This window comes from Lissotriton vulgaris, chromosome 12 (genome assembly GCF_964263255.1).
Source record: "Lissotriton vulgaris chromosome 12, aLisVul1.2, whole genome shotgun sequence".
Taxonomy (NCBI): domain Eukaryota; kingdom Metazoa; phylum Chordata; class Amphibia; order Caudata; family Salamandridae; genus Lissotriton; species Lissotriton vulgaris.
In genome coordinates, this window is record NC_141700.1 from 516813722 (window position 1) to 516840643 (window position 26922).

At 45.7% G+C, this 26922-nt stretch overlaps 1 protein-coding gene across 2 annotated transcripts in view; it reads right to left on the reverse strand.

Moving 5' to 3' along the window:
* VAC14 (VAC14 component of PIKFYVE complex) overlaps positions 1-26922 on the reverse strand; it is a 1981056-nt gene that overhangs the window by 219837 nt on the left and 1734297 nt on the right. The window lies entirely within an intron of this gene.

Consider the following 26922-nt stretch of genomic DNA (forward strand, 5'->3'; position numbering starts at 1 on the left):
AGATCCTCCTTGTGCAGTGCCAAATGAACTACACACAAATACGATAGGCACCATGTCTGTGCGTGCGTTATAACATTAAAAAAAATATATAGTTGCCATTCACACAACCAAAATAAAATTGTATTAAAAGGGAAGGGCAAGAATAGGGTAAAAAGGGAATATTAAAACTCAAGTAAGTAATTTTTTCCTAAACACTTTAACAACAGAAGTGGAAAGTGAAATGGAAGAAGAACAAAACAAGCATTGGTAAAGCCAATAGGTTTCGCCTACACAAGCGCTATTGGCTTTGCCAAGGTGTTTTAGCCATGTTGTATAACAGCGTGGATGCTGCTCAGCATGGCTAAAAGTTAGTGGCTTAGAGGAGAGTAGCACAGAGTGGAGTGTCGTAGACTGGAGAGTCGCAGACTGGAGTGTCGTAGAGGGGCATCGAGTGTTGTGGAGTTACATAGAGTGGAATGTTGTGGAGTGTTGTGGAGGGATTAAAATGTCGTGGAGTAGAGTAGATGGGCGTAGAATGGAGTAGATTGTCAAAGAGTTGCGTGGAGTGGCATAGAGGGAGTTGCATGCAGTGGAGTAGATTATTGTAGAGCGGAGTGTCGAGTAGACTGTTGTAGAGTGGAGTAGATTGTCATGAAGTGGAGTGGTATATGGTAGTGTAAAGTGGTGTAGCGAGAATTGCCTAGAGTGGAGTAATTGTTGTAGAGTGGAGTACAGTGTCTTAGAGTCGTGAGCCATTAAGTGCAGTAGACTGTCATTAAGTGGATTGTCATATAGAGTGTATTATTGTAGTGTATAGTATCATAGATTGGAATGTCAGAGTGGAGTTTCACACAGTAGAGTGTTGCAGAGTAGAGTGGCATAGAGTGGAGCAGCACAGAGTGAAGAGTGTTGTAGAGTGGAGTGCCATAGAGTGGAATAAAGTAAAGTAGCATGGAGTGGCATAGAGGGAGTTGGGTAGTGTTGTAGAGCAGAGTGTAGTAGAGTGCCACAGAATGGAGTAGGGTGTCGTAGAGTGGAGTAGGGTGTCGTAGAATAGAGAGGTGAAGTGTGAAATGCAGGAGTGTGGTAGCGTGGCAAAGAATGAAGTTTGTAGAGTGCTTTGGAGCAGATTGGAGTGGAATACAGTAGTGTAGGGTCTCGCAGAATGGACAATTGAAGAGTGTTGTGACGTGGAGTGTCGTGGCGTAGAGGGACATAGAGTGGAGTGTCAGAGTGGCGTGCTGTGAAGGGTTGCAGAGTAAAGGGACATTAGAGTGGAGGGCAGAACAGTGGAGTGGCACAGAAAGGAGTGACTTAGAGTGCAGTGGCATGTCGTACAGTGAAGTGGCATTGAGAGGAGTGGCATTCGAGCGGAATGTGGTAGAGTGCAGTGGCATGTTGTGGAGGGTCATAGAGCGGAGTGGCGTGGAGTAGAGTAAAGGGGTGTAGAGTAGCACAGAGTGGAGCAGAATGGCGTAAAGTTGAGTGGTGTAATGTGGAGTTTGCATGGTGTGGTAGCCCACTGACATTACAGAAAACACATGAAATGACCATTACATTTGCACAGACATACAGTTTTACTGATAAAACCATACAGCACACAAAAGATAATATGTGGAAATGACATCACACAGTGTATTGAATTGTTTTGATTGTATTAAAATATTTGCATCCACAACACTTCAGAATTACAAAGAAATGTGCTTCATTTGTTCTTTCCTAACTATGATATTTTCTGAAATATTTGCACAGTTAATTTACAGAAATTTACATTTTGTTGTGTGTTAGAAAAAGACTTTCCTTCAAACCCCCAGTAGCCAGCAAAATTGTCACATAAATGCTCTCACTCTTAAATCAGAGAAATAAAAGTAAACACCAAACTCTCTCAGAAGTCAGATCCTGATATCCTGACACTTGACCTCCGTCTTGGAATGCACAGCAAATGAAACAAGATGAAAACTAAGGCTTGTTTACAGAAAGCGAGCACTCATGTAAGAATACAATGAGCAGGGGTAAACAGGCTTTGCTCCACAGGAAAGACAAATACAAGGTGGACAGCCTAAAACCAATAAAGCCAGCAAATTGAAAGCAAACAACTGTGAGTTACAAAACACAAAGCCAGTGGTAAACAATGGGCAAAATGCATTCCGAAGGAAGCTTTTAGAAAGTCTCCAAGATGTCTTTAGCAAACCAGACTTCGACCTAAAATGGCAAAGAGGAGGAGTGGCAAGAGGAAAAGATGGGCACAGAAGATACCCTCAAGGTTTCCACTTAAGTGCAGTATAGAAGGCTGATCTGATTGATAGAAAAGAGAACAACTTCCTCCTTGTGCGCGATTTGTCTCCTTATTTGGAGCTCCTCCCTGAAGTTAAAATATGGGCTGTTTTGTCATAAGCCCCTAACGCACTGTCTTGGTATAGCAGTCTTGTTATCTTCATCTGCTGACCGTCCGTCTTGAGCGGAGGCTATGCTATTTGTGGCAAATTTGTCTGCTGTATTATGGGTCTTTTTCCACCAGTATATTTGATTTGATTTGATTATTCGATTTATAGAGCGCAACGAATGCCCGGAGGTGTCTTCGCGCTGAGGACTCAAGGAGCGTGAAGCTAGTGTGTAGATGGACTAGATATCAGTTTGGAACAACCAAGTTTTGACTTTTTTTCTAAATACTTGAAGATCTAAGCTGTTTTTGATTGTGAGCGGAAGGAGGTTCCAAAAATTGGTGGCTCCCAGCAAGAACCTCCTTCCTCCCCATCAGACCTGCTTAGACCTGGGCATTTGCAACAGTCTATGTTGTGCAGATCTGAGTTTCCTGGATGGTGCATAGTATTTTAAGCGCAAGGTTAGGTAAGCAGGGCCCTTTCCATGAAGGGCTTTGAATGTGATACAAAGAGTCTTAAAAATAATCCTCTTCTTAACCGGGAGCCAATGCAATGCTCCTAACTGTTGGGAAACTGATTCTTGCTTAGGGATGTTCAATATTAATCTGGCTGTTGCGTTCGGCAAGCGTTGCATCTTTTTTAAGATTTGGGTTTGAGTGCAGTGCATTGCCGTAATCTAGTCTAGAAAAGGCCAGCGCAGTCACCAACGTTTTTACTGCCTCCGGCGGCACAAAGGGGCGGACTTTCCGAAACATTTTAAGAATTGACCAGAAGTTGGAGATAGGGCAATTAATTTGACTGTCAAAGATCAACTTACAGTTAAACGTGATCCCAAGATTGTTTGCCTTATTGGGCAATCCCCCAGATCTACAGGCCTCCACTTCCGAGACCAAGTCAACGGATTAGCACCCAAGAGTAGAACTTCGGTCTTACTGCCGTTCAGTTTAAGACAATTGGATTGCATCCAAGAGGTGACATGGGTCATGCAGTTGTTAAAGCGATCAGCCACCTCCTCTTCATTATTGGTTATGGACACAACTATCTGCGTGTCATCTGCATAGGAGATTACCGAGAAACCAAACTGTCTAATCAAAGCAGCCAAGGGGGACACGTAAATATTGAACAGTGTAGGGCTCAGAGATGAGCCCTGCGGTACTCCGCACTGAAGATTGAAGGTTTGGGAACTGGCATCACCTAATTCAACTCGAAAAGATCTTTCCGGGAGGTATGATGTTAATAGAGCCGTAGCGGATTCTTGGACGCCCAGATCAGACAGTCTGTTAATAAGAATTTTGTGATTGACGGCGTCCAAGGCCGCCGACAGATCTAATAATATCAAGGCGGCCTTCCCGCCCTCGTCCAATGACTTCCTTAGCTTCTCACTTGCGGCGATTAGAGCAGTTTCAGTTCCATGACCCTCTTTCTCTAAACCCAAATTGAGAACGGTCGAGCAGATTGTTAGAGGAGACAAAGGCAGTAAGCTGGACATTAAGCAGTTTCTCCAGGACCTTAGAACAGAAAGGGATTCTGGAGATTGGCCGATAGTTATTAGGCTCGGCTGGGTCTAGATGAGTTTTTTTTATAAGCGGAAACACAATGCTACCTTCCATACTTCAGGGAATTTTCCAAGTAGTATTATTCCCGAAAATACATCACTCAATTGTTCGCCAAGGGTCTCTGGGAAGAGATGAAAAACTTTTGGGGGGCAAGGATCGGACGGGCCCCTGATTTTGTACCCATTATGGTTTTAGTGATTTGATCCATAGTGGGAGGGGAAAAGGAGAAACCAGGAGAGCTCGGAGTAAGGACACTCCTTTGGGATGTGGATTCATCAGGGAGCTTAGTAAAAGTTTTATAAACTAGTTCCACCTTGTCGGCAAAAGCCTGACCCAGTACGTGACAAAATTCTGGGTTATTGTCTGATCTCTCTTTTGTCGGAAGCTTTGTTAGTTTTTTGATGGTGGCAAAAAGCTCTTTACTGGAGTTTTTGATTGTCAGTATTTTCTTAGTAAAATAATTGCTTTTTTCTTCCATGATTAACTTTTTATATGCAGCTAAGGTCTGTGCATACTTCATTTTCAGTTCCTTATTATAGTTGTGCCTCCATTGTTTTTCAGTTCTCCTACATAGTTGCTTTTGTTTCCTCCGTTTTCAGAGAACCAAGGTTCAGAGGGTTTGTTTCTTCTTAAGGTGGTAGATTTTAGAGGTGCTACTATATTAGAGACCTTAGTGATCCACGAAGTTATGTCCTGCACTGCCTGATTAGTTTCTACTGGTGAGTTAGGCTTATTTAGTCTTAGTGAGGTTTGCAGAAGGTCGGAGTCAATTTTTGCCCAATCTCGGTACATTTGTGTTGTTGGAGACTTGATCCCTGTCATGTTTTGAGGTGAGACTCCAATTGTAAATATGACGGCCCTATGGTCAGACCATAGTACTGATAGAACCTCCTGTATTTTAATCATAGGATTGGAGGTAAATAGGCCAACGAGAGTATGTCCTGCGACATGAGTACTTTCTTTGACCAATTGTTCCATACCTAAGCCGGACAGGGTATCTATAAGTTCGGCGTTCTTAGGGTCCGAAGTAATCTCTAAGTGCTGATTAAAATCACCTAGGATGGTGTAATTTGCATAGTTAATGCTGGTTTCCAAAAAGGGGGTAAATCTACCAAGGAGGCTTGAGCTTTAGGTGGACGGTAGATTAATAGGCCGTTCAATGCTTCATTAGGGCTGAGTTGTATCTGAAATGATAGGAGTTCACAGTTAAGTGAGGTGCCCAAAGAAGATGTTATTATGGGTACTCCCTCTTTCGTGATGATGGCCAACCCACCATCTCTTTTATTAAATCTGTCTACCCTAGTAATCTGGAAACCTGAGGGGAAAGCTAGGAGCAAGTCCGGATCAGATGAATCATTAGCCCATGTTTCAGTAACGAATACTAAGTCCAGACTGTGACTTTCAATAATTTCAGCCATCTCTGTTATGCTTGATTAGTGAGCATGAATTAAATAACATGGCTTTTATCTCTCTAGGAGTATCAGAATATGATGGAACAACTGGGGCAGAAATTGTTTAATTGTCGTAAAGTCAAACTGCAATTTGCAGTATTCACATTCATGAGGTTCCAGTGAGGGATCAAACTTAAAACAGCAGGAGGATACTGACCCGGGGCAGCGGCTCATTAAATCCTCTCTAAAATATCTTATACGGGCCTGATTATGAGGACCAGGGGTTCTGGCCCTCGGCCCGGGCCAGGCGCAGACGAGCTTGCTTTTGGCACGCCCGCTGCGCGGGCGCATCAGGTGGTCTCTAAATACTGGTGGGTGCGCGTATACTAGAGCACTAACCCGACCAGAAGTTGTGTTTTCTCCTATGGGCACTCCGAACAACGGCACCAGCCGGGTCGGACCAGAGCCAAGGAGTGCACAGGTAGGTAATATGTGACTTAAAAGCAGTTTTAAAAAACAGAATTCTAATTAGCGGTTGCAGCAGCAAACTTTACAAAGTGCAGCATAGCTGACAGCGTCTCCGCTGTGTCCGCCGCGCATGCGCATCAGGTGGTATATTGGAAAAGCTATGACTCTCTCCGTGATGACGGTTTTGATCCGACAGTTGCTAAGTCGCCCTCTCATCTCGTCTGGTAATGCCAGAACCTCTCAGTACCAGCTGTAACTTATTTTTATGGGATAAGTTGCACAGAGGGCACAGGAGGCTTATGTGAAGCACTGTTTATTTCAACACCACTTCACAAGCTTATTTGTTGCTCTTGGCTCGGTCACATTTGTGTCTGTATTTTCTTCTGTGTGTAGAAGATTGATTTTTGCTCCTCTTGTGATCTTAATATCACCATGTATGTTCTTGCACATCCATTGCAGTAAAATACTTTGTGACAGAAAACTTTTTTAAGTGTGCCTAATGCCTAGTGGATTTAATCAATGAGATTCATTCATAAATTGATTTGATAGTGGCTATTACTTTTACCCAGTTGTGCAGGGTGTTTGTCCCTGGGTGGAAATGTCCTCAATACCCAATTTCACAGGTTCCTTGAAGATCTCCTTCTAATTATTTTGCCTCCTTTAGGCATCAGGTTTTCTTTCCAGCATATGTGGATTATATTGTTAGTTCCGCTTGTTTCTCTCTTGATGACTTTGGTAAGAGGTGCTATGTGGGCTTTGTTTTTTAATACAAGTATATACTATATTAGTTAGTAGGATGATCGAGGGTAGGCTTTCACAAGTGTGCAAGATCTCTTTCTACAACTTTTCAGCTCTCCAGATATAGTATCATGCTGCTCTGGAGGACTTTGCTTCTGATCCACAACACAAGTCATCTGCAAATAGCAGTACTGGGGGTCAGAATGTATTCCTATCCTAACTTTGAAACATACTCTGTTACGATGTAATTACTGTAGAAGCTCAATAGTGCTGGTGCAAATGGGCAACCTTGCTTGATGCCACAATTAAATCTCCCTGAGCTTCATGTCTCCCATTCAATCCAGTCCCGACTTGGGCTGAGGTATCCGTATACAGTTTAAGTTTCAGTTTAATTATGTCTTTATTTCGATTAACAGAAATCATAAAAGACAACGTGCTTCAATAAAACAAATAGCCTCGCACAGTACCACAATGATTGCTGTAACCAAAAACAGTAAAACCGTTAAAATTACCTAATAGATAACAGACACATACAGTGTAATATTGTCTCAAATTGTCTTTAAGAACAGGTCATAAGTCATATAAATAGCTAAAATCGCAAAAATGTTACGACCGGCATAAAAGACAGTGAACAGGTTTGGGCATGATACATGTAAATTACTGTCGACTATGGCAAATTGGTAGAGGTAGCTGCTACAGAAGGGACAGTGATTATATTTTAAGTGTGAGTCCTTTCTTATTGGGGTGTTCCCCCTCTGCATAGCAAGACTCATAGGAACAGCCTCATTGCCCAGGGACAATCTTCTCATCATCCTTTGCAGCCTCTTCCACAGGCAGGCAGTGTTAGGCCTAGCTGGCAGTGTCAGCCACCATTTAGGGATGGTGCCACTTACAATGCAATCGAAGGACAATATGCGACACAGGCCTCTAGTAGATTCAGAGGATGCTGCACATAAAGCCCCAGCACAACAAAAGTTTTTGACCAAAACCCGATGACTGCATGGTAAAATTGCACAAAGATGACACATCCTGGAAGAAGTCAATGATAGAGGTCACCGGAAGTGAGCGCCCAACTGGGAGAACTGGGAGAATTAATGCTTAAGGCACCCCAGGTGGCCATGCTCCCTGGGAAAAGAATGCTGGAACTGGACCCAGGTCATGAACAGAAAGGGTGCCTGAAATGGTGAGGTCCCTCGCTCACAGTTGTTTAATATTTCGGGGTATCAGAGATCAAATTGATTGTGTAATGGTCAGTATTAATATATAGTTTTATAATCTAGTCTCCCTGGTACAGCCCATGGGCGGAGGAATCTCCATGGACACAAGTTACACCAGAACATACTCTATGGTACAAGACACAGATGAGAACATTCACAACAAAATGCACCCCTCCCTTGAAGTCTAGTGCCACAGAATGAGTCTCTTGTTTAACACAAGCCACATCTGCCTCAAATTACAAGGACACAAACTCAGCAGCAGTAGAATTTATGGCCACAAGCCACACATGTAGTTCTCTTCATACACAACCGTGCAAAATGGATTAGTGTAAAAACCGCCTGCTGCTGAAGTCAGCGTGAAACAAGCAATGAGGTTTGAATTGTGCATGGACAGCTCTCCTTTACGAGCTCCAGATCTTGTTAAAACACGTTAACACGGAGCTCAGAAATAGTAATGTCTTGGTAAACTCAACCCACATATGCAGTGATCGCAATGACTCAGAGATACCCATGTAGTGCTCATATGAACACAAGCAGCATTTGCAGTAAACACAATGAGCGCAGGCCACATCTCTAGCAACAAAAGTCTACACAATGAGGATGTGTAGTCATCTCGTGCAGACAATCCACATCTGTAGTAATCTCTAAGGACGTAACGTACATTTGCTAGCCTCGCCACATAAAGATGCCATATAGTAACCACCACCCTGAATACAGTCCACACCTAAGTAATTGCCTGTAGAAATTACCATGAAAATGAGCTACAACTTTTAACAATATCCATGAAACGCATCACATCTTTAATCGCCTTGAACAAAAGTCACATTTGTAGTAATTGTAGGCAGCTGGCTCTGCATACACTATACCAAAGTGGGGTATAGTGTGCACAGAGTCCAGGGAGTACCCAGAGGTATAGCAGAGGCTAAATTAGGTAAGTACTAATAGCTCTCTTTGTGGTAGTGTGGGCGAGCAGTTAGGCGTATTCAGAGGGTGTGTTAAGTATTTATTGTATTCACTCCATCAAGACTGTTGCACACGCTCAAAGACAGAATCCAGACCAATTAGGTAAGTATAACAAGCATTTACAATGCAATGGTTTCGCCTTTGGAAAAGTTAGAGCTATTGGCATTGTAAATGACAACATTTGTATTTATGTGTTGGTTTTGAAAACAGATAAATAAATGGCATTGTCATTTACATTGCCATTAGCTTAATCTCTCGCAAATGTGAGACCTATTGCATTTGCACCCACACATACACACAGAGCCACACACACACACACAGGCACACACACACACACACACAGCACACAGAGCCAGCCGCACACACAGAGCCAGCCGCACACACACACACACACACACAGCCAGCCGCACACACACACACAGCCAGCCAGCCAGCCGCACACACACACACACACACACACAGAGCCAGCTGCACACACACACACACACAGAGCCAGCCGCACACACACACACACACACAGAGCCAGCCGCACACACACAGAGCCAGCCGCACACACACACACAGAGCCAGCCACACACACAGAGCCAGCCGCGCACACACACACACACACACACACACACACACGCACGCACACACACACACACACACACACACACACACAGAGCCAGCCGCACACACACACACACAGAGCCAGCCAAGGCTGCAAATAAGATAACAAGCCGCCTCAGAGAGTCGCTACTGCTTCTCCTTGCACAGTGACCTCAGGGCGCTACAGCATTGGGACGGGAGAGGGAAACACTCTCTTAAGAGGATCGATACTGTTTGTCCTTTCACAATGACCTCAAGGCGCTGGACTAAGGAGACTGCACTAAGACACAAGCCGCCTCAGGGAATCGCTACTGCTTGACCTTGTGCAATATCCTCGGGGGGGGGGGGGGCGGGAACGGACAGCGGTCGGGGGGGGCGGGAACGGCCAGCGGGGGTATGATTAGGGATGAACAATGCAAGCCCAAGCATAGACATGGCTCACCATACATCCACTGCAATAAGCAAGCTGATTAAGTGCCTAGACACCGCCGGGTATATGTAGCGCTATACAAATTTTCTCTAGCATGGGTCACAGCATCACTTTCTTGCTTCGCCAACCTCTAGTAAAGAGTACATAACATTAAGAGTAAATAAATAAAATCTTAACGGTAAAAATGTATTTTGTATTTCAGCAGCCAGTGCAGTAGTATGTCGTAGTGCAGGCCACACGACATACAAGGCCAGTAGCTGATCAGAGACGCTACCACACTTGGCCCGCTCATGGTGCGCCGCCATGCTGCAAACTTCTCGCCCGTGCACACACCGTGGTCTGACGCCTTCCCTCCCCGGCATCTGAGAGAACACTCCGGTCAGCATAAAAGTTGGTCCACACTCAAAGACACACTACTCGACCCTTAGCATGCGCAACACCATCAAAATAAAAGCGCCCTTACGTTCCCTGATGCCTTCATGATGCCTCGTCCACAGCAAGCGAGGAAAAGGAAGCGCGAGCCCCGACGCGGGAGTCAAGAGGGGGGGGGGGGGGGGGGGGGGCGAACAAAGACACGGACAGCGGGAGGGGGGACGGACAGCGGGAGGGGGCGGGTGAACGGTCTCACGAACAGCGGGAGGGGGGGCGGGTGAACGGTCTCACGGACAGCGGGAAGGGGGGCGGGTTAACGGGCACACGGACAGCGGGAGGGGGCGGGCGGGCACACGGACAGCGGGAGGGGGGGGCGAGCACTCACCAGGACTTCTTCCGGCGGCTGTCGGCCTGGAATGAACAAAACACACCTAAAAAACAACACGCCCACCGCCGAGATGACGCGCACAGAGGGGCGGAGAGGGAAGAAATCGCGGGAACGCCCACGAGTCTGGTCCGGCCATGACGGACAGATCTCTGTTCCAATGGCTAGCCTCCATTTATGGACGTAGCCAATGGAAACAGAGGCGGGGACCAAAGCACTCTACTCTTCTCATAAGGTTTTCCCTGCAGCTGCGCAGTGCGCAGCTCGCCAGGCAAAACCTAAAAACGGCTATTTGTAACAAATAGAGGTGTGCATACTGCTGACAGTTGGAGAAGTGAGTGTACCAGACGGCACTGTCTACCGGCGCATCCGCGCACACATGGCCCTTTTATTGTAATGTCTAGACAAGACACTAGAGCACTACCTGATGGTGTTCTCACCTCCCTGGAAGTGCTACAATACCCATTGCCTGCTTCCCTCCGCAGCAATCATGCTGAACGGCTTGTGGCAAGACAGGGAAGCAGGAAATCACCCAAATAAAGAAAATGCCCAAAATTAAGTAAGTAAAATATTTAAAAACAACTGTTTCCAACACTTGGTAGTTGTATATGTATGGAAAGTTAATTTGTGTGATCCATCTGGTATGTATATTGTGAGATTGACAATCCGACTGTGGGGGTGTGGGTTTGAGCCTGGGTTTCCCAAGGCTGTATATACAGTTTTGAATATTGCTATTGGTGTTTTGAAAGCTGAACAAAAGGTGTATATTCTTGGCGAATGTACTAGAAATCATTTGATTAAACCTAATGTATACATTATTGCAACATATCTGGTCCTGAGATTTGTTTGTGTAGTAAATCACTGGGCTTTACGAGACTTACTACGCTTTGAAATTGTTTATTAAATTATTTACTTCTATTTATGTCCCAGGCAGGTTGTTACTCGTATTTACTGTGGTTTTCTTCCTCTGCTTCCCTGATGGTTTATTCAGCAATACATGGGCCCTGTTTCTTGTGATAGCTGGCTTTCAACTGAACCTACCCAAAGCAGCAAAGCCCTCAGCGCCGGGATACCCTAAAGGGTGAATCGCCGAGCTTTATAAATCATGTTTGTTCGATTGATTTGCTCCTGTTTGGAACAGGGATAATTTGGTATCAAGCCTAATGGGAACAAATCATGTGATCCACTTTTATGACTCATCAAAGGTTCTGTAAGCAGGACTCTTCATTCAGTGTATCTGTATAGCTGTCACCCTTTCTTGACCACTCCTATTTGGGATATGAAAATGCAGTGATTTAAATGTTTGGTTCATTGTCTGCACACCTTTATAAATCAATGCATGCACAATGTTATCCATCCTTGAGCTTTTTTTTAGCTTTGCATGTGAAACCTGTACTTGTTTACATGACATAAGACTAGTATTAATTTGAGTTGATATCAGCTGCTTTCCACCCATTCGAAGTAAATGTTAGCTTTTCGCCTATTCAAACCTTAAAAGGCCCTAATAAATCCAGCTGAAATCAACCCCAAAACCCTCTTCCTTAAACCAGATTTAGAAGAGGGTTCGAGCTTTTGAAAGTGTTGCTGCTTAGGTCCCCTTTACAAGTTTGGAGGTAGTCCTGACTGGAGCAGAAGCAGCTCTTTCCATCTGAATTGAGATTCTGAATCTTGTGATAAAACACAATTTGCTTTTCGAAAAGCAAGCAGAATATAAATGGGGAAAAGCCAGAAGGAGGGGACAAAATGAGATAATCTGTGCACATCCATATCGTTATTCCTCATTCTGAAAGTGGCAACACCACATGATAATTACCTGAGGCAGGGTATTGGTAATTCTGTATGCAGTTGGTTTTCACTTGGACCTTGTAATGAGGGCCTCAGGACGTAACACAGGCACAGGGGGCCCTCAACTTGCCAGGGTCCCCCAACCCTTTATGAGGTGCCTCATTCAGTCCAAGGCCATGAATATCTGTGAGAGATGGGAGACTCGAGGAGGGGGCCTGATCACATTCTGCATGGGGGCGGGGGGTTCATTTTGCATTGTGTCTTGTACATTGGTCAATATGTTGGGGGGGAGCTTCAGATTTCCCAACAATCACGATGGGCCATCTTGTTAAAACACATTATACGAGAAGCCGGACTTGAGGAGGGCTTAATAGGCAGTGTAAAGAGAATGGAGTGAGGGGTGTTAGGGGTACTTAAAATGCAATCTTTTTCAAACAAATCAAATTTGTTAAGGCCTTCAATACATAGACGAGAGAGAGCTTGCATGTTTTTGTTCGTGTGGGCATGTAAACATCCCAGGTGAAATCCAACCGACACTTTACATTAGCCGACAGCGGGCACTTGTGGCCAATTAATTACTATAGAATACATTTTTTAGGGGTGTGTAACACCACGACCCCCTCCCATCCGCCCCCCTCTCCCCCCCCACTCCCCCTAATCCGGAGCTACGCCCCCGATTGTTACATTTTATGCTTGGAAACCTGAGTCTGAAATCATGGTGAAGTGCCTCGAAGTCTCGATGGAGACAGCACACTTTTCATCTCGGAAAGGGTAGGGTACCTTGAAATAAATTGCACTGTGCACCGTAAAGCGGCCGGTACATTCCCACTAAAACGCCCTTTCTGGGAACCGCGGTGTTTCTTTTCAGACGGTTGTTTCCCAGCTATAAACTCTAGGTAAATACCACAAGCGGGCTTTCCCTTCCAGTGACAGAAAAGGGACTCTGACAGGCAGCCAATCTGTGAGGCAGCAGCTGACCGGTTCAGTCGCTGGAAGGCCGGACTAACTAACGCCCCTCTGTTTACGTGGTCTGTTTGGTTGTTACCTGCGAGATCGGCAGGTGTGACACCGCGGCCAGGAGTGGATGCTCTGAGGGTGACCTTTGCAAAAATGAAACACACAGGGGTGGAGCGGGCGAGCCACCTTTCATACAGAGGCGGGGCTGACCACACCGGCCTTACAAATAGTGCTCTGCGGGGACGCGGCGTATGTGCTTCTGCTAATACGGAACCAAAGATCGTAAAAACAAAGCAAATACAAACATATTTTTCTGTGGATATTCTACTGTCACGTGATGGCACTGCCACAGGTCTCCTGCACCTCCTTAATTCCCGGGCCATCTTCTTCAAAACAAACAGCCATTAATGCAATGAGAATCACAAGAGAAAGCAAAGAAATCTAAAATAACACATTTTCCTCAGGTGAAGATGTCCACATAGGATCTTTTTTATAACGAGGTAGACTGCTGAGGCGCCTGCATCCTACAGCTCATTCAGAGAGTTTACAGCGTAAAGGATTTATTTATTAAAAGTATTCAAATATTATTCAACTAGCACCCAACCAATCCACCTTGGTCCTACATCACAGAGCTTTGGTGCAACAGCATTTCACGGCCAAATGAGGGGTGTAGGTGCCGCTCACAAACCATAATAAAATGCTGGGTGATATGGTGGGGAGCGCGGTGTGTACGCCATCCAGTGCCACTCCAGCACCGCATTTGGATAGGAGAAGTCCCTCTATCCAGCATCGCTTGGTAAACAAGGAGGGCGGGCAGGCACAGGGACAGCGGGAGGGGGCGGGCAGGCACACGGACAGCGGGAGGGGGGCGGGCAGGCACACGGACAGCGGGAGGGGAGAAGAAACGGCAAGGAAGGCACTCACCTGAACTTCCTCCGGCGGCGGTCGGCCGCAGAATGGCAAAAACAAACACATAAAAAAAAACGAAACTCCGCCCACCGCCGCGATGACGATCGGAGAGGGAAGAAATCGAGGGAACGCCCACGAATCTGGTCCGGCCTTGACGGACAGATCCGTCTTCCAATGGCTAGCCTCTATTTATGAAGCTAGCCAATGGGAGCCGGGGGACGTTCCTATATCCCATATTGTAATCATTAGGATTTCGCCTGCGCGAACTGCTTGCGCAGTAACGCCAGGCGAAACCTAAAAAATGTATACTTGTATTTTATTTGTAGAACCAAGCCAGACTTGGTACAGGTAGGTAAAATATACATTACATTGGAAACTTTTACATATAAATACAATTGAGGATGGATTTGCAGTTATTACAGGGTTGTATCATTTTAAAATGTAGTATGAGTTACACAGTAATTACTTTTCAGATACTTTTTTGTTACTTTTGGATTACTTTGAATACTGGGGGGTGATATGCCTAGATACCGCACCTTAAGATGGAACAATACAAGGTAAGTAAGACTTTTTATACTTTGTAGTTTAGTTCTCTTTTCTCCATACAAACATCAGTTCAACACTTAGAACATTTTAGGCTCCAAATCTCTTAACATGAGTTCCTACGGGAGAAAAAGTGTTAGCCGTTTCTCAGGTAAGTACACAACTTACCAGTGAAAGTTTTTGGGTTGTTAAAGTCAGCACAGCAAGAAGCCAATGACCAGCACAATAGTTGCACCACCAGCGGCGCTGGGGTGGCCGGGTGCAGGGTGCAAAACGGACGTCTGGGACCTTGTGCTTTTCAATTGAGACCTTCGGTTCTGCAAAGTTGCTGAAGGCTTGGGCAGGTAGACTTCCTGAAGGCGACCGCTGGCTGGAGAAGTAAGTTGGGTTCTTGGGGGATGCCTGGACACTGTTGGTTGGGCCATCCAAGGTCGTAGGGCCTCGGGTGCAGGGGTGTCTTCTGGCATTGGGTTTTCTAAACAGCTCAGTTCGCTGTCAGGGAGACCCTTCAGGTTGAGGCTGCAGGCGTCGTCTCAATGTTTGAGGGTGGTCAGGAATCACCAGATCCCAGGTCCGGGTCGCCGGTGAGACCTCCTTGTGGTGTTCGGCCACTTGAACTCGGGCTATGGGCGTCGGGTGCCGAATCGCAGAGTTTTCGGAATCCGGATTCTGGGGTGAATCTTTTCTTGAGAAAATCTGGTGCTCACGGGAGACAGAGTCTGTAAGATTGTTGTAGCGCAGGTTCTCCGGGCTCTGGGGGTTGCTGGCTGATGGACTAGCTGGGGTTTCTGCTGTAGGCAAGTCGTAAATGGGATAGGCCTGTATGGCTGGCGGCAAAGCAGTTGATGTCCTCTTCTTCCTGGGTCAGCATGGCACTTCGGTCCTTCTTTCTTCCTCGAATCGGAGGAGGCAAGGTTCAGGGTTGCTTCTAAATGCTAAATTTAGGGATATTAAAGAGGTGTGCAGGTCGGGAACAATGGGGCCCTTCCTTGGGGTGCGTACACCCCCTATTAGGCAAACCTCCAGTAGGAGGGGACATGAGCCTCTTCCTAATTGGCTGAGTCCCTCCATCTTCAAGATGGAGGGGACTGAGATGTGTGCTTCACCTAGCCTCTCTCACCTGAGGGATGGGGTTGGCAAAGGTGGGCACACCGCTCTTCTTAGCTTAGTTTTAACGCTGATTCTCCTGCCCAAAGTGGGGGCCAGAACCGGTGGGAGACAGTTGCTGGGGGCAGCAAAAGGCAGGGACAGCTTCCAAAGGCCTTTGCAGCTTCCCCTTTCGTGGACCCAGCCCATCCTGGGGGAGGAGGCATGACACCTCTGCCCAGGAGAGGCTTTGTTTCTGGACCCAAAGAGGGGAGGCTCTCTACCTAGGGGTCCAGAAACCTGTCTAGTGGTGGCAAATGGCGGGCAGCCTTTGAGGAACTACACCAGGGCTGGTCGATTTTCAGGGGGAATCTCTAAGATGCCCTCTGAGTGCATTTTACATTAAATCCCACACAGGCATCAGTGTGAGTTTAATGTGCTGATAAGTTTACTACCAAACTTCCCATTTTTTTGTAAAGCCATTATGGAGCTGTGGAGTTCATAATGACCAACTTCCAGAACATATACTCTTTATGGCGCTACTACACTTACAATGACTAAGAATGGGCTTAGACACTGTAGGGGTAGAGGGCCCATGCCACTGAACCCTCACCTTCGGGCTAGTGCACCCTGCTAGACTGGTGACTTACCTTGGCCTCAAGCAGTGAGTTGCAGGCATGGCACACAAGGATGTGTGCCATGTCAACTCCTCACTTTTCTCTGCATCAAAATACTCAGTCTGCAAAGGCAGTGTGTGGATGTTATGGTACAGGGGTTCTATGGGAGGCACAATATGTGCTGCGCCATGCAAAAACGGGCACTTTCCTACATTAATTAACACTACCATATCAGCAGTAATCTTCCTGAATACATGTCACATCCGTAGAAATCAAAATGAAAACAAGTTACGTCTGTATTAACCTCTATGAACCCACATGTGAAGCTAACATCAGTAACACAAGGGACATCAGTTGCACCTGTTGTGGACAGAAGTGTGGCATCTCGGTATATTTAAGGCACATTGACAAGTCACATGTGCAGCAAACATCAGGGTGATGGAAACAAACCACTAGTGCAGTGATCTTCATGGAAACAAGCCACAGGTGACTAGATGTATACGATATGGAAACTGACACATGAGCTTCGCTCTCCATGGGGAAAGTACACACTTTCAGAAATCACTTTGGGAGAAGCCACAGGTGCAGGGATCCCAATGGAGCTAGACAGCAGGTGCAGAGTTTCCTTGTGGACTGGCCACAGCTGCAGGGATCTCCTTGGAGATGGCCAGTCAATGCAGCGAGCCGCTTGTGGACAAGCTACACCTCCATGGAGATGGCCAGGCAATGCAGCGTGCTCCTTGTAAACAAGCCACATTTGCAAGAATCTCCATGAAAATGGCCAGTCAATTCAGAGAGCCGTTTTGGACAAGCTAAAGCTGCAGGGATCTCCATGGAGATGGCCAGTCACTGTAGCGAGCCCGTTGTGGACAAGCCACGGCTGCAGGGAACTCCATGGAGATGGCCAGTCAATGCAGCAAGCTCCTTGTCGACAAGCCACAGCTCCTGGGATCTCCATGGAGATGCCAAGTCAGTGTAGCGAGCTCCTTGTCAATAATCCACATCTGCAGGGATCTCTTTGGAGATGGCCAGTCGATGCAGCGAGCTCCTTGTCGATAAGCCACAGATGCAGGGATCTTCATGGAGATGACTAGTCACTGCAGCAAGCTCTTTGTCGACATGCCACAGCTGCAGGGATCTCCATGGAGATGGCCAGTCAATGCAGCAAGTTCCTTGCAGCAATAACTCTATGGGGAAAAATGCACAGGTGCAGGATTGTTGACGGAACTAAGCGTGAACTGCAGTGACTTCCATGGACTGCTGCAACAATTTCCAAGATGCATGCAGTTCACCACAGAAAACAGACAGCAGAAATTTTAGGTAAACAAAACACGTCTTTTTTAACCCCTTCACTGCGGCGGCTATTCCGCCGCAGTGTTAAGGGGGCGGGGCGGCCGCATGCTGGTGACGGAACAGCTTCGTCACCAGAGTCGGTGGCGCTGTGCTTATGACGGAGCGGTTCCGTCATGGCCCGGCCCGCCCCGCTCAATGGAACGCTCAGCGCAGGCGCGGAATTCGCGCCGCGCAGGCGCTCCGAGCGGGCCATGACGGAACCGCTCCGTCATCAGCACAGCGCCACCGCAGCTGATGACGGAGCGGTTCCGTCATCAGCAGGCAAGGGGTTAAATCACAGAGGCCACACATTTACAAATGCCGAAATCACTATGGTAACAAAAACAGGTGCATGAAACTATAGGTAACTAATTCACAACATCAGCAACAGCAACCAGTAAACTGCACACAAGCACCATATCATCTCATTCAGTGAAAGAAGTGGGGGGATCCAGATATCCCAACGGGCATACAAATGCATTCTAACCCATCGAAGGAGTCTTGTATTGCGCCTAAAATATATCAGAACTATAGTGACAGCATTTCCACTTGTTTCAGCCAAGATGGTATGACCGTTTTCACTACCAAAGTACGCAAAAAGGCATTGCAGGTCCTAAAGTTTGATTATTGCATACATGTAATTCTACGGGGATACTTTTTTAGTTTTTTTTAACACCACGCACCTTTACACTGGCATTGAAAATATGAATGCACTAGGGATGAAAGTCTTTTTGTGTGGGGACAGCTGTACAATTGTGCCTTTTCATTTCTGGCTGGCATCATTGTTTTCCCCAATGTACTTGACGTCTGTAAACTCACTGAAGACTTCCATGTCTTTGGTTTCACGAACAGAACACAGGGATGGGTGTGTGTGAGATTACATGGTTTTCGACTTCGCTTCGTATCTAGCCGCCATTTTGTATTTAACCGCCATTTTGTGTTGCCTCACTCAGGCAGCACGGCGGACGTGGTGAACGCGATGTTTTTGCTTTTTCAGCTGCTAAGTGTCCTTCCCGTTAAAGAGTAACTCCTGCCCATGTATATGAAACCGATGTCAGGGTCTCCCGAGTTTTGTAAATCCATGTCTAGACTGATTAATCCATGTCTTACTCCACTGTTTGGGTCCCACCATACTTCTTGACTTTATCTTGTTTAACTGACCTTCGCTATTCTTTTCGTGTGTTCTCCTGTTACATAGACTGTCCTTTGAAGCATTCAACATGTTCTACCACCTGCAAATTGCATTACGGGCACTAGTGTTGATTAACCTGAGGGGAGGAGAGCACACAGGGTCTGAAAGGAGGTTGTGTTTTAGACATTCGATAGCTTGTTTTCAAACTATTCCTATTTGTCAGTTTTGTATGTTTTGGGAGTTGGCATTGTAAAACTGTATAGTATAATAGGCTGTGCACCACGGAATGAAGTGGCAGTCTCCTGATAACCTACCCGTTGGTGTACTTACAGGACCACTGTGCTTAGCTGCAGTTAATAAATCTGCTTTTCTACGTCTAACAGAGTGTCACGTGTCTCTGTCTGCCAAAGCAGGTGAACCCGGAGATCTTAGGCGTGCCCTGCGCCGCCTGGCCCATAAGGTCAGGTTCTCCAATTGGCCGCCCAACGTGTGGGCGACTTCAGTGGTAGTAGTTTTGCCCGAAGGTCATGAGGAGCTTCGCAAGAAAATTCCGGAGGATTTCGCGAGCCACTTGAGCGACCCCTGTATATCGAAGTGGACCGAAGGTCTTTTGAGGCGCGGCTACTCCTTCCCAACGGCTGCTGACGACTGCTGCCCTGACTGTCCCCCTGCTTTGGCCCCTGGTGATGAGTAGTATCGCGAGACGTTAGACGGACATCTGTTGGCGTGAGAAAAAATTTAGTTAAGTATTTGTGGGTAGCGCCCACCTTTTTGTTTTTGTTTTTTGTTATTCGATTAGTGCACTAACCGAAGCCAAGGGGTAAGTACGTTTGTGCTGTGACTATATTTGCTAAAATCCCTTGACATTTGTAAGTAGTCCAGTTCGTTACAAAATGCCTGGATTTAGTAAGTTTAAGAAATTTTGTTGTTTTGGTTGTACTAGGGATTCCCGGCTAGAGGATTCTTGTCCGATTCCTCCGGTTGGAACTCCCACTTATGAGCTCTATTCAAAACATGGTTTAGGTCCTAATATTTTTAATGAAACATGGATTCGATACACTAAAAAAGATGGTGTCTTACGGTGGCCACAAAATGGCACCTTTGAGCCTGCTATATTAGACAATTTGGAAACGATTCTATTTAAGCGAAAAGCCCGGCCGGCAATGTTTGACTCTTTCCGCCTCTGGCGTAAAGACTTCAAACAGAAAGAAATTAAGCAAATGAAGAAAGATAAGAAAGAGCAGGATATGACGATTTTACAGGCTGCCCAACAGTTTAAAAATGATGAAGCTGATCAGATGGTTGAGGTTTCGTAAAGACAGCATCGTATGGCAATAGACAGATGTTATCCTGTGTTACCTACTGCCTCAAAGAATAAGGGTTCTGACGAAGATCCATTCGTGTCCCATCTCTTGACGTTACCTCCACCTTATGTGTTAGGCGCTAATATATCTCCATTACAACCTGTTGTTAATCCAGCTGTTCTGGTTCCTGCACAGTTGCCTCTTCCTGTGATTCCACCTCCACCCCCTTTGCCACTGACCTTTGTATCCCAAACTCCTGTGCCTCAGTTTCCTTTACCCTCTGTTGCTACTGGTTCTTCTCCTGTTTTACAGAATACGTTGTCTCCTGTTTTATTGTCAGATTTTCCTACAGCTCGACATCGTTTAGTTGATACTGTTTCTGGTCTTTTGTCACCTTTTCTTGGATCTCTTTTCTTTTCTCCTGCTTCATCTCGAAGACAATCTCGTAGTCAGATCCCAGATTTGGAAGAACGGACTAAGTTAGATTCTCTTGCTCGTAATTGGATTACGAGTAGTTTACAGTATAGTGAGCGTGATATTTTAGACCCCTTTCTGCAATGGAATGCGCCTACGCACAGGTATGTCTTTAATATTATGTGCAACACTCTTATCAAAGGGTGGGAAGATATGGATTTGGATTCACCTCCTCAGGGTTTATTTGAAATACGGGATCAATTTGATAAGGGACTTATTGTGGGTCCTGATGTAGAGTCTGCTGTCCAGAAGCTTGTTACTTTCCGATCTTCCTTCTTCTCTCAAACTTCTCTTGAGCCTGATCCTGCAGTTCGTCGTAAAATGGCACAGTATCCTATGCAAGAAGTTCCTCCAATATGGAGAGAGGCAGACCCAAACGCTAATCCAGCTGTCCCCGCTCATTTTCAGCGCATATGGGTACATGATCCATGGAAAAGATCAGAAGTGTTGGCACTTAAGCAGTCCTTACCGGACCCTCGTAAGAATCCTGCTGGGTATTATAAAGAATTGTCTCAGACTGTTAATGCATGTATTATGAATTTGGCAGATATTGATTTGCTTATGGGAAATGTAGTCCCACAATCTTTATGGGCTAAAATTCGTAGACAAGACCATGATCAAGCTTTAGGTGGTAATTGGGCTGCTATTGCGGCCGCAGATGCAGGACAAGTGGGTGGTGCCAAACCTGCTGATCTGATTACGGAGTTGCCCGGTAGAATAATAGCTCTTGTGAAAACGATGATGCCTGCTGTACGCATTAACTGGGATAAGTTAGCAGCGTGCAAACAAAAGATTGATGACAGTGTCTCCGATTTCTTTACTCGTTTTGAAGAGACTTTCATCGACCATAGTGGTCAAGATATGAGTACTGAAGGTGGACAGCGATTATTCGTAGATAAATTCGTTTTTAATTTACTTCCAGAACTATCGCATAAATTGAAACAATCTGAGAGTGCATGGGCTGTTTCTTCAACTGCCCAGATATTAGCTACTGCTCAATATTATGAGAATAGGGATAAGGAAAAAGCAGAGAAGAAAACTAAAGAATTGAAGACGAAGGTTCTTCTACAACAGGCTTATCCTCCTTGTTCTACTCAGCCCCAATTTCAACAGCCTCCACAGTTTCAGAAGCTGTTGCACAAACCTGAATCTCCAGCCCCGCGATTTCCGTTGGGTCCTCATCAATGTGCCTACTGTACAGAGGAAGGTCATTTTAAGATTAGCTGTCCGATTCTGTTGCAGCGTTATGGAGGATCACAGCCACGAGGTCATGGAGATTCTCGGTCAGTGTCCAGAGGTAGAGGGCGTGGTGCGTCGTTTCAGGAACAACGTCCCTCTCCCCCTCAGGACTCTGCAAATTATTTTGACCAGCGGAATTCTCAGTCTGCACAATATTACAATGATGATTATTGCGCAGATGGTGAGAATGCTGATTTTCTCACTTGCTAGGACAGCCATAGACAGAGTAAGGGAGTCGTATCAGTTCCAGTGGATCAGGATGGACCTTATGTTAATGTTGTAGCATTGGGTGTTACGGAACCATTTCTTTTGGATACTGGTGCAATGAGAAGTTCTATTATGCATTCTAAACTCCCTGGGGCACCTTTGTCTGGCTTAACAAATGTTTCTGTGGGATTCTCTGACGCCCCAGTTCGCAACCCAGTTTCTTGTCCTTTGCCTATTTCCATTTATCCGTACGGTTTAGAAGCTCCACTTCTTTTGACGACGGGTTGCGGAGAGAATATATTGGGTTTGGATTTATTGAAACGTCTGCATGCCACATTGTATTGCTCACCATCTGGTGTACATCTTACTTTAGGTGCTAAGTTGACTTCTCCAATGTATGTATCTAATGACCAACAGCCACTCGAACTGCGTTCGCTTCCTGCTATGCTTTGGGCAACGGGTCCGAATGATGTTGGTTTGCTTCAAATTCCACCTTATGTAATTACTGTGAAGCCTGATGTTAAGTTACCACGCATTCCACAAATACAAAATCTCTAACGATGGTGAGAGAGCTCTCTTGGCTATTGTTCATGACTTGGTTCAGAAGGGTGTGGTCGAGGAGACAAGAGGAAATGTTTGTAACAGTCCTGTTCTGCCTGTTCTAAAGCGTACTGATCCTTCTCAGCCACCTGTGTATCGTTTTGTGATAGACCTCCGAGAGGTCAACAAAATTGTTGTTCCTCAGTTTCCTGTGGTTCCAGATATTACTGCTTTGCTTACTATGATTCCTGCTTCGGCAGCTTGGTTTTCGGTTATTGATCTCAAAAATGCTTTCTTTAGCATTCCCATTGCTGCGGAGAGTAGGGATCTCTTCGGTTTCTCTCTTGGAGGCCGAAGTTTTCGATTTAAGCGTGCACCTCAAGGCTATTGTGAGAGTCCCTCCATTTATAGTTAAGCATTGCAGTCTCAGCTTGACACTTTTTCTTTGCCATCAGGTGCTACTCTTATCCAATATGTGGATGATTTGTTAGTGGCTGCCGATTCGGAAGATGTCTGTAAAAATGCATCTGTGTTACTTTTGCCACATTTGTCTGATCTACATCACAAAGTGTCGCTTTCTAAGTTACAATATTGCAGACAAGAGGTTACCTATTTAGGTCATCTCTTGTCGAAGGAGGGAAGGGGATTGACCCCAGAACGAATTCAAGCAATTGCGCAAATGTCTGTACCATCCACACAAAGAGAGGTGCGTGCTTTCTTAGGCATTACCTCTTATTGTAGACAGTGGATTCCAAACTTTTCCTTACTAGCTAAACCCTTGTTGGCACTCACTCTGAAAGATACGCCCCAACCTTTTCCTTGGACTGATGAATGTCAAAAGAGTTTTTCTGATTTACGTACTGCTTTGTGTTCGGCTCCTGTGTTGGGTACTCCAGATTACAGTAAACCTTTGTTCACGAAAGAGAAGGTTGTGCATTATCAGTCCTGACACAACATTTTGGAGGGAAACAAAGGCCATGTGCCTATTTTGCGGCTGCATTAGATCCAGTTGCTAAAGCATTACCCAGTTGTCTTAGAGCAACAGCGGCAGCAGCGATTTCTATTCGTCAATCTGCTGGATTGGTGTTGGATCATACTCTCAATGTTATGGTGCCACACGCAGTAGATACTCTCTTGAACAGGACAAAAACCCAGCACTTAACGAGTGCTCGTTTGTCTGGATATGAGTTGACGCTTTTAGCAAGTCACATACATATCAGGAGATGTAATGTCCTGAATCCAGCAACATTGTTGCCTATTTTGGATGAGAAAAGTGTACAAGATCAGCATGATTGTTTTCTTCGTACGGAAGAAGAAACTAAAGGTCGAGTTGATTTGAAAGATACACCACTTACGGATCCGGATGGGATCCTGTGGGTAGATGGGTCTCGCTTCAAGCTTCCCAATAGCGAGACGACAGCAGCTTATGCTGTTACAACTCTACATACGATAGTGGAAACTGCACGCATTTCACAGAATTCAGCACAAGCTGCAGAGTTGATTACGTTGACGAGAGCATGTGTGTTGGCGAAAGGAAAGAGAGTGACTGTTTACACAGATAGTCAATATGCGTTTGGCATTGCCCACAGCTTCGGCCGTTTGTGGAGAGAGAGAGGATTCTTTACCACCCACGGCACTAAAATACAGCATGGTCAGTTGGTGACTGACCTTTTTTTTTTTTTTTTTTAATAAAACAGTTTTAATTGCAAAAGGTATAGCATACACAGCTGGTTAATGCCTACAACCCTGGGGCTGGCAGCGTGCAGTAGTCTTAAAAACAGAATCGTACACAGCCCGTGTGTCGACATCCCGGAGGCTCGGCGGCGATCATAGGTCATGGTGCAATGCTAAGATCAGGAATACGATCGTAAGACAATAGAGTAAACTGTTTGGTGTTTTTTATATAAGAACCTAAACATGTAAAAAGCAGAGTCAAATAATAGTCACAATGGGCGTATCAAATAGTAGTCAATATTACAATGCGGATGTCTCCTTAATCAACGCAGGAGTCTTCCCACAGGTCCAGCACGTGACATAGCTAGTTCAGCAGTTGGAGAGTCACACAGTTCACCCCTGTACGCATTCCAGTGGCCCCACTTCTTGTCCCACACCTTAGGGCAACTCCGTACCTTGTATACCGTCTTCTCTGCAATCATGCATCGGTCCATTTCAGCCACCCATCCCACCACCAGTGGTATGTCTCGGGAGCCCCATTTCATTGCAATGGAGCGTTTAGCCAATAGAAATCCCAGAGCTGCCCATTGTAGTTCCTGAACATTAAGGTCGTTGGGACCCCAGATATCTAGAACCCATGGCTTCGGCAGTAGTAACAGCGGCTTTTTCAAGGAATCGCTCATTTTCTGGAGGACACGGCCCCAAAACTGCTGCACCCTCAGGCAATCCCACAGTATGTGAAAAAAGGTGCCAGGTAAATTACAGCCTCAGAGGCACATTGGATCGGGGCGCCGTCCAATGTTTGCCAGAGTAAGAGCGGACATATAGGTCCTATGTAATATCTTTAACTGTATCAGGCGGAACCTATGGCAGATAGCTGATTGTCTAGGGAACATGAGGGCTGAACGCCAATCTTCCTCGTCTAAGGGGCCCAGGTCTGCTTCCCATTTGGTCCGTAGCGACGGAAAGGAGTTAGGCAGGTTATAAACCAAAGAGAGGGACTCCGTATAACCCAAAGGGAAATGGAGCTCTAAATAAGATTCAAAACAGCGATCGTTCAGACGCAAGAAACATCCCGGGGAAGCCTGCCAGGTTACTACATGAGCCGTGAGCGCTAAATACCCGGATGCAACAGAATCGTAAATGAACTAAAGTCCGCCTTAATAGAAAAGCTTGGTGAAATCGGAATGCATAAAAATAGAAGGGACTTTGAAAAGATATCGGAGAGAAGAGAGCACTAAGGAGCAGAACAAGGGTACCTTAACAAAGATAATAACATATCGTTATGAAACAGTGCGTTCTGAGCCGATAAAAACCGCTTTTTAGCTTGGGAGTTTAAAAATGAAGAAAAATTAGACCCCATATAGGATACAATTTGAACATTTCCTCGGTTACCCAGATGCTTTTGCATAGGTGAAACATTACAATTTGGAGAAATCAAAAAATACTGTCCTGAAGAAGGAGGCCACAATCATCAAGGGTCTCCGAAACGCGTCAACGCAATAAAAAAAGCTTACATTTGGAGTTGTCAACCAATAGTTGGGTATAAGAAATGTATAACTTCCCAATGTTGCCAACAAAGTGTCCGAATTAAAAAATACCAAGACAAAGTTTACTGTTTCGGTTTATATTTCTCCTAATCCACATTAGGTGGTTTTAACATGTATTGTGTAAGGTTTTAATGAAATTGTAGATCGATTTATGTTTTTTAAGGCAAATAAAATTGTATATTTTGTATAATTGTTTTTGTTTTCATTGTGGAGCTTTTCCCAAACTAGTTGACAATATATAATTGAGTGAGAGTTAGTGACTGAATGAAGTGAGTGTTTGAATTGGTAATTATTTTTACCTCCCAAAAGGAAAACTTTGTTTTACTTAACAGTTAGGCAGGTTATTACATAATTTACGGTAGGTGTAGGAGATAGCCTTCTCCGGTAGCGGCTCAGACAGTAATCTGTCCTCTAGGGGGGAAACAGGAGGGATTGAGGAGAGGTCTGGAAAGGCGGCCCGGACAGCATGTGAAATTTGTAAATATCGAAAGAATTCAGTGGATGCTAGGGAGTACTTTGTCTGGAGATCGCTAAAGGACCGGATGGCACCCTTGTGAACAAGGTCTCCCACCTCTGAGATCCCTATCATGTCCCACTTGTCGAATCCCCGGGAAAAGCAGAGGGAGCCCTGGCGTTGCGACGACCACAAAGGGGTAGCTTTAGAGAGCGTGTCCGCCCATCCCAAACTCTTGTTGGCTCTGTGTCACAGTATAACCGTGTGTGCCATGGGGCCGAAGTATCTGTTTTTAGCGGGTTTGCTGTATAGGGCCCCAAGATAACCCTCCCGACCGGTTTGGATTCTATCAAGAAGGAAGGCCAGGTTGAGGGGCGAGCCATGCATCCAGTGGTTAACAGCCACTAACTGTGACGCCCAGTAGTAGAGGCGGAGGTTGGGCAGGGCAATGCCTCCATCGTACCAGCCTTGAAAAAGCTTAGATAGAGCTATCCGAGCGTCCCCACCGTCCCACAACAGAAGACGAAGTTCACTTTCCACCATACGAAAGTAAGAGTCAGGAATGAAGAAGAGGCAGTTCTGTAGGGCATATAGAAAGCGCGGGAGAGCTAGCATTTTGAACAGAGCCACCATGCCCGGGAGGGATAGCGG